The 9,188-nt window shown below is 42.4% G+C and overlaps 1 protein-coding gene across 1 annotated transcript in view; it reads left to right on the plus strand.

The window, feature by feature from the left end:
- The window catches only part of MKS1 (MKS transition zone complex subunit 1), a 1,448,767-nt gene that overhangs the window by 1,270,659 nt on the left and 168,920 nt on the right, over positions 1 to 9,188 (plus strand). The gene's annotated exons all lie outside the window — the stretch shown is intronic.

The raw sequence follows: 9,188 nt of genomic DNA on the forward strand, positions 1-9,188 counted from the left end.
GGACAAAGAAATTCTGCAAGTCTGACCAGCTGTTTGTGGCATTCTCTCTTAACAGCAAAGGTCAGGCGGTGTCTAAAGTGACTTTCTCTCATTGGATTTCGACATGCATTTCTTTTGCTTATTCATACAAATGTTTATCTTTACCAAGGCCAATTAGAGCTCATTCCACTAGGTCAATGGCTACGTTCAGCTGCCTATCTTGCCCATCATTCCTTAGATAACATTTGTGTGGCAGTCACCTGGTCTTCTCCTCAAACTTTTGTTAGCCACTACAAACTTGACATTATCTCCAGGAGCTAGGCTTCCTTTGGCTCCACAGTTTTTCCACATGTCCTTCCATGAGGCTGCCCAGGGTGTAGGGTAGCTGGGGACTCTGACCCAAGAGTGAGGAATAGTGACTTGGATAACATCAGATAGTGTTATGCACTTATCATAACTTGGCATCTGTGTTATCCTATGTTACTATTCATCATTATCCCTCTCTCCATCCCCCCCCCCCCGTCCTGTAGGATCTAGAGGATGTGGAGATGTCCTATATGGTGGTCAAGGTCTTCCTTGGCTGCTTTCTAGCATAGGGCAAACTCGATCTGAGGGGTTAGAGGGCAGCAAATGATCATGGGAGTGGGAGGAGCTCAAGCCTAGAAGCTGTCTGTAAAGTGCCGGCTCGAATCCCATCTTGAATCCAATACCCAAGAGTGATGAATAGTGACATAGGATAACAAACACAGATGCCAAGTTATGGTAAGTACATAACTATTTTTAACCAAGTGGTTGATATGATTAGACAAACTCAAAGCTGGATCTATCCATATACCCAGGTCCTTAAATGAATCTACAGTTTCAGTCACTGTGTGATGTATTAAATATTCACCTTTCAGTCTGTCTCTCCCAAATCTTATATTCCGAGTTTTTGATGTATCAATCAAAATACAAAAGTATGCACTGATCTAAGACAGCTGGAGAGGCTACTATTTATTCATTTCCCACAGTTTCAGATTTTATATTTTTCACTAAATTGCTTGCCACTGCACCATTAAATGTTACATTTTTGTCAGCACACAGTGCTCAGTGCTCATAGCACTCAAAATTAATTGTTAGACCTGCAGACTCTTCATCTCCAAGTAAAAGCCGTCAGCAATGAGAAACAAAACAGCTAACAACTTTGTATATGCGTTAAAGAATCTTTGTACATTTCACTGAGAATGCAATGTGCAGACTTCTCCTGGCCAGCTACCTGCACCTACAGACTTATTGTCTCACCCTGAGAGTATTTGCCAGCAGGAAAAAAAAAACGAATAACTTTGCAGATGCAAGAAAGTTGCCTTTTCCATGCCTTTCATCATTTTGTCTTATTTTGCAAACTTATTTGCTTAAAAAGATGTGTACAGTTTAAACTAGTGACATTAATCTAGACAGCCACTCTTGTAAAAACGAGAAGTTACTATCTTAATTCTACATATATCAGTACACATTTAAATACATTGTACATGTATATATAGGTTCATAGGTTCATACTAGGCTATCTGCCCTAGGGCATTTATAAGCCTAGCCAGAATGTGTTTGGCTTTCGCCACCCATTTTAAATTAATTCTGCTATGCCCTTTTTCGAGGTTAGTATACTGTGCCTCTGTCTAACAGTGACACAGAAGTGATACCTGGGGTAAACCTACGATCTCCCATCCACTCATCAAGATTCCTCTTGAAGAGAGTCAATGAGGGACTCTGCCTAACCTGGACTGGGATTTTATTCCAGAGTGAAGGGAGCCTCTGGGTTATGAATCTGTCCCTCCAGCATGTCCTATTTATTTCAGTGCTGGGGTTCAAGTCTCTCGAGCGCGTAGCTCAATGGGATTTGGATTTTCTGAGGTGTAGCATGTCCATTAATTCCAGGTTGGACATGGCTTTATACGTCAGGCACAGATCGCCTTTGAGCAGGCGGTATGCCACTGAGTAGAGCTGCAGTTTCTTTAACCGGGCAGCATATGGCATCTGTTTGAGCCCTTTGATCCTCTTGGTGAGGTACTTTTGGGGTCTTTCCAGTTGCTGCAGGTGTCTGGTAAGGTACATCCCAAAAGCGGCATTGTACTCAATTATGGGCCTGATGAGGGATGAGTAAAGAGGCACGATGACCTCCCCTGATCTAGATGTGAATCCCTTCATGATTAGGTGGACTATAAAAAATGTTTTTCTAACCACTTTGGCCACGTGGTTGTCAAATGAGAGATTGCTATCAATTTGGGTCCCCAGGTCCCTAATTACTTCTTCTGTACTTAATGGATTACCACCTATGTGGTAATTTGTGGGCACTTTGTTTTTGCCAAAGGGGATGACTATACACTATTTGGCGTTTAGCTTGAGGCCATGGCTCTGGCACCAGTTGTCTGTTTCTATGAGGCCCTTTTGGAGGATGCTTGTGTCAGCTGGAGAGTCGATTATGGCGCCCAGTTTGCAGTCATCTGCGAACTTGGTCAGCCACAGTCCTTCCGTGTTGGCCTATACCTCCGAGAAATTTATACCGAACAAGAGAGGTCCCAGGACTGAGCCTTGTGGGATGCCACTTGTAACTGGTTTGTAGTCTGACATGGCACCAGCAATTCTAACCATGTGGGTTCTGTCCTTGAGCCAGTTTGCAACCCATCTAGTGACATAGGGGTTTATATTTAAGCTGGTGAGCTTATCTATAATGCCCGAGTGGGGTATTGTATCAAAGGCTTTTGCGAAGTCCAGGTAGGCTGTGTGGACCACCTTCCCCTCGTCAATGGCCTTGGTGACTGTTTCAAAGAAATCAACCAGGTTTAAGAGGCAGGATCTGCCCTTAACAAAGCCGAACTAGGTAGGATCCAGTGTCTGTAGGTCCCCAATATCTTTATTTATGAGGTCCATGATGATCCTTTCCATAGCTTTGCAGACCAAACTAGTCAGGCTTATGGGGCGATAGTTTCCAGGATCCGTTGAGGCACCACCTTTGTGGAGAGGGACCACTGTTGCTGTACGCCACTCTTTGGGTACATATCCTGTAGTAAGGCTGAGATTGAACAGTAGTTTTATGTTTGGGTTTAGCTCTTCTTGGAGTTCATGTAGGACGCAGCCCGGGACACCGTCTGGTCCCATTGGTGCTGTGTTTTTTGCTTTGGAGAGGGCAGCTCTTACCTGAGAATCTGAGATGTCAGGGGGGCAGCACTCTGCTGGGATAGATATTTGCCCTTTTGGTGGGGAGGGGGATGAGAAGTTTGCGCTGAACCTGTCAGCTAGGATGTTGTCAATGTCTGTGGGTTCGGTGTATTTTTTGTCATTTTGGACTAATTCTGAGCATATCTGGGAATTCCTACCCAGGTTCCTAACATAACTAAAGAAAGCCTTGTGATTATCCTTAGTGTCCTGTGCAATTTTTCTCTCGAAGCTGGCCTTAGACGATTTTATGAGTGCCCGTAGTTTTTTGCTAATACTGATCAGAGATGCCTTCCCTTTTTGGGATTTTGCTCTATCATGTAGTAGGTTCCTCCTTCTATTGTATAGTTTGTTTATGGCTGGGGTCCACCAGACAGGACGTCTGCCTTTGGAGAATTGGGTCTTGGTTTTATTTGGGATTGCATGATCCATGCATTCCTGAAGGTGTTCATAGAATGCGTTTATAAAGGATTCTGCAGTCTAGGCCGTATTTTCCACAGGCCCGGGGGCTTTGAAGGATTCCACCTCGGTTTTGAGGAGTGCGAAATTTGCTTTAGAGAAGTTTTTCACTGTGGTTTTCAGGGCAGGGGGTGGAGTCGGGATGTGAATATCCAGTGAGATTAGTTTATGGTCTGACCTTACCAGTGAGGGATACACTTCTGGTCTGGAGCAGAGTCCCCCCATGTTGGTGATGATCAGGTCCAGTATGTTTTCCCCTCTTGTGGGAGTGGTAACAAGTTGTTCCGTAGCATTTGAGTTTATAAATTCTAGGAACCTTTGGGCTAGGGTGTTGGAGCTAGAGTAATGCTCCCAGTCTATGTTTGGGTAGTTTAAGTTGCCCAATATAATGGTGTTTGGAGAGACCTTCATATTTTCCAGTGTTCTCAGGAAGGCCAAGTGGGGTTCCTGGGTTTGGGAGGGTGGTCTGTAGCAGACTATAAACTGGAAGGCAGTTTTACCCACTGTTAGTTGCACATGGATGGTCTCTGATGTTTCGTGCTGTGCCACCAACCTGGAGGTGTGGGTATCTTTGACGAATATTGATACTCCCCCTCCTTTTGTGGTTCGGTCCAAGTTTTGGGGCCGGAAAGCATGGTATGAGGTATAACCTGGTAGTGCTGGGCTGCTCTCGGGAGCCTTGAACCAGGTTTCTGTTTCTGCACAGATATCGATGTTCTCTATGCTAAGGAGAGTTTCGAGTGCGTACATCTTGAGGTTTAGACTTCTGGCGTTGAGTACCATTACTCTTCATTTCTTATCCCTTGTGATACCTATGGAGGTGGGTTTGTCTTTTGAGCCTTGCCTAAAAAAGGCACTATGGGGGTAGCAAGAGCCTTTGCCAATATCCGGAAGCCCAGGGGTGACAGGTGCAAGCCGGCCCTAGCGAAGCATCGTGGCTTGTCGAGCATGTCATCCCAGGCTGACAGGCATTGGATCCCCTTTGAATTACACCAATACTTAAGCCAATTGTTGAAATTGATCATCTTGTCTTCATATTGTGGCATCATTCTTGGTGAAGGTAAGATACTACTCAAGGTCAGGGACATACCGGCCTGGGCTACATGCTCAGAGAGCTCCTCTATGTCTCTTTTCATGTAGTCCAGGGAGTTACATCTCAGGTCATTCACACCAGCATGGACAATGACTGAGTCATATTTATACTTGCCTTGGAGTGACCCGAGTGCTTGTGTTATGTGGCGGATCCTAGCGCCCGACAGGCAGCTCACCGTGACCTTCTCCTTGTTCAGCCTGGTGAGCGGGACGTCAGTGTGCCCTGATGATAGTCACCTATTACAAGTGTATCAGGTGTGTTGTTTAGCCTTAAGGGCTGTGACTGTTCGGCACACTGGCTTTGTGAGCTATGTTTAGCACGTGTTTTGTTTTGGGGTAGCAGTTGCTTCGGTGTCTGCTTTGGAGGTCTCTGCTGCTTAGGAAGATTTTTATTTAGAGCCTCCAAGTATATTTTTGTGTGTTTGTGTTTGGTTTGCTGTCGTGGTAGGTCTATGTGAGACTGGAATTGTAGTGAGTGTGGTTTCCTTCTCCTCCTGACTGGCTTCGCCAGTACTGAGTTGAGAGAGCTTAGCCTCCAGTATGGCTATATGGTTGCATCTCTCATGTGTTGGAATTTGTTGGGAGGAGGAGAGGGTTGTCTCTGTACATGAGGCAGTTGTAACATTGCCTCAAGATTTCCAGATTCACCAGCTGGACCGGAGAGGATATTGACAACTGACTTTTGGACATGCTAGAATAGTATTGGGAATTCCTTTATAAATGAAAAAAAAGGGCCAATGGGGAACGAGGTACTCAAGGGGAGTTTGTGAGGGTGTAGTGCTTTTAATTTTTTAGTGCTGACTTACATAATTGCTTTAGTGAGCAAGTGCCAGGTAACTTAAATGCAATGTGTTACAGGTAACTTAAATGCAAAAACGACAAACAGTAACTTTCTTTCAAGTGAAATAAGGAAATAAATACAGTAAGCAATGCAGATATCACTAGGGATCCACAGAAGCACTGAAAAGCCACGTTTTAGGTGGAATTAGCATTTCAGGGAAATAACAGGCAAACAAACAACAAGCATACAAACAAAGCTAGATTCAGCAGGCCTGGATCTAGTCTATGCTACAGCAAACAAGGTGTACCAATTTCAGTAAGAAGCAGTTCAAATATGCAGGCACTATAAGCCTTTAACCAGAAATTCCCAGATCGGAAGGGCAGAGTCCTCCCACAAGAGTGCAGACCATGAACCTTCTTAATGTAAAATAACTGGTCTGAAGGCCCAAGTGCTTAAACCAGAACTAATACACTTTTAGAATAACAGACTCTGAGCCCTCAATCAGCAGTTCCCAACTTAGACGGCTGTAAGCTACCTGTTCTGCCACTACAGTGCAGACCACAAACCTTCTTAAAGTAAAACAACTGGCCTGAAGCCCAAGTGCTTAAACCAGAATTAATACACTTTTAGAATAACAGACACTGAGCCCTCAATCATCAGTTCCCAACTTAGAAGGATGTAAGCTACCTGTCCTGCCACCACAGTGCAGGCCACAAACCTTCCTAATGTAAAACAACTGGTCTGAAGCCCAAGTGCTTAATCCAAAAGGCTTAGAATTGATAGCTGCACTTTAATCAAGTTACTACCAAGCAGTAATAAATACAATTGAATACTTTAAAGAATGCCTGGATTAGTGCTCAAGTTATACAAACAAAGCTAGATTCAGCAGGCCTGGATCTAGTCTATGCTACAGCAAACAAGGTGTACCAATTTCAGTAAGAAGCAGTTTAAATATGCAGGCACTATAAGCCTTTAACCAGAAATTCCCAGCTAGAAGGGCAGAGTCCAGCCTCTCCTCCCACAAGAGTGCAGACCACAAACCCTTTTAATGTAAAATAACTGGCCTGAAGCCCAAGTGCTTAAACCAGAATTAATACACTTTTAGAATAACAGACACTGAGCCCTCAATCAACAGTTCCCAACTTAGAAGGATGTAAGCTACCTGTTCTGCCACTACAGTGCAGACCACAAACCTTCTTAATGTAAAACAACTGGTCTGAAGCCCAGGTGCTTAAACTAAAAGGCTTAGAATGAGTTACATCAAGCAGTAATAAATACAATTGAGTACTTTTAAGATGACGCAAAAACAAAATAAAGTAGGAAGAAACACAAATACAGTAAAAGCAGATAAAAAAAAAAAAAAAAAAAAAAAAAAAATTTTGAGTGAGCAAATGAGATGGGCCCAGGAGTTACAGGACAGAAACAAGTGCAAATGCAGGCCTTCAAAACAGAAAGTTGAGAGAGATGGAAGACCACCCAAACGGCCAATAACTACAAATTCTGGTCCAGAACCACTCCTTATGTGGTAGACAGGTTACCTAATGCTTACCACTCCCACTGATAAGCTAGAAGGCTTCCCTCCAACACAGAAAGGCTTGGGGGGCTCAGAAGCTTACAGATAGTCCTGGATACAGCAAATCTGTATCTGGAACACTAATTACAGGAAAGGTAGGAAACAGGCTTACAATTTTTTTTTTTTTTCAGAAAAGTAGCAAAAACAGTAGTAAAAACAATTCACATGCAGTGCAAGCTGGCACACTTGAGTATGTAGCAGTATTAGTCCACACACAGTTTGAAAAAATGTAATTAAATTAAAAAGGACTAAAAGTAAGTGCAGAAAGGGTTTATTAGGTAGAATGCGGTAACGAGATGGGACTGGGCGAGTGTCCTAGATCAAATCTACAGTGGGGCGGGCACTGCAAAAGCCACCAAATTTAAACTACAACCAAGAACAGGGAGGGGGGGGGGGGAGTTTCAACAAAGATGTGAGGAATCAGAGTGCAAATTATAAAACCAAAAAAATATATACTGATCTCTGTATATTTGCAGAACAGTAAGACAACAGATATCTAAGCAACAATTTAGCTCTATAATGCAGAATAATACAGAAAAATATACTCAGCTCTATATATTTGCAGATAGTCTTGTAAGGCTGTCTCTCAACACACAGGTTCCACTTTAAAATATGGGGTCCCCATTAAATTGCCAAACGTTTCAAAGTTCAAATGTCATATGGTCGACACCATATTATCGAACTTTGAAAAGTTTGAAGGTGAAAGACAATGGCTCTGTACGCACAGAATAGGAAAATTTCCCTTTTTCTGCACTGAAGTGCGGTCTTGAGTTGGTATATTTAAGTAGGAGGGTGTGTGGGTGGGGTGCAAGGGGTCTTGCCCCCATGCTCAGAGCGTTAAGGTAAGTGTTTTTTTTTTTTTTTACATTTTTATGTTGGTATATTTAAGTAGGCGGGTGTGTGGGTGTGGTGCATGAGGTCTTGCCCCCACGCTCAGAGCATTAAGGTAAGTGTTTTTTTATGTTTTTATTATATATTCGAAAATTCAGGTTTTGCACATATGTTGTCGAACATATGACGTTCGAAATTTTGAGGCTTCGAGTGTATAATATAGACCCTATATAGATATAGATATATATATATATATATATATATATATATATATATATATATATATATATATATATATAGATACTTGCTTTCATTATGACAATTTCTCATTAGTCCAACATTACATAAATTACTTGATTCCTGCCTTTCCTTAATCCTCACTCCTAAACATTATTTTGCACATTTTGTTTCCACAGATTCCATTATTTCTGTGTAATTTGCTCCTTTCCTTTTCTAAAGATCCCATTTCCATTTTTTTATCTCTTTGACTGTGTTCAATATAGTTTGCTTAGATTTTGATTTCCATTTTCCAATAAATGCTTTTTTTAGCAGCCAGTCAATTTAAACTTAAGGCCTTGTTGTGTCTAGGCAGTTTGTATTCTGTGTCCCAGCTCAAACGAATAATTTCTTTAGTAACAGCCATTTGGTCTCCCAATATGTTTGACAGTGTATTCAGCCCTATTGAACAGTCTTGATGTCAGGAAGATTATGCACTGTCCTAGTTTGCTTTACCTCTGTGATTCAATCAAGGCTACTGTTTTTATCCTTTGAGGGTGAGCTGTATATCTGCCTGTTTTTTCTCTTTTTCAATCTAGGCCACTTGCTCATCATCTGGTCTTATCAGTTTCCCCTCCCCAGTTTCCATTCTCTCTGTCCAGTCTAACTTTCCCATTGAAAACATGCTCCAGGTTGCCATATTGGGGAAAGAGGGTTGACGGATTTCATGGAGTAAAACAGTGAGATAAGGGATCACTTCATTGCCACCATCATGCTTCAGAACTCAGGATTTTACATAGCCGTGTTCCCACCCAGTCATTAGAGGACCGTAATGGGAAAAAAATGAGGAAGATGGCATCAAGCCTTTCTCTTAAAGAAACTTGTGACAATGGCACCCTGATCTCATATGGAGAACTGGGAGAAAAAGGCATATTATTTGGAGACATCTTCACTGGCTAAATGTCATCTAGTGACAGGATACCATTAAGGGGTAAGATTTTGTTGGCTGAGATACTTTTGAAATGTGGAGTTAATAGAGATTCCTACTTAGAATCCATTATATCATGA

Source organism: Protopterus annectens, chromosome 13.part0 (genome assembly GCF_019279795.1).
Source record: "Protopterus annectens isolate FY-2018-M chromosome 13.part0, PAN1.0, whole genome shotgun sequence".
Classification (NCBI taxonomy): domain Eukaryota; kingdom Metazoa; phylum Chordata; order Ceratodontiformes; family Protopteridae; genus Protopterus; species Protopterus annectens.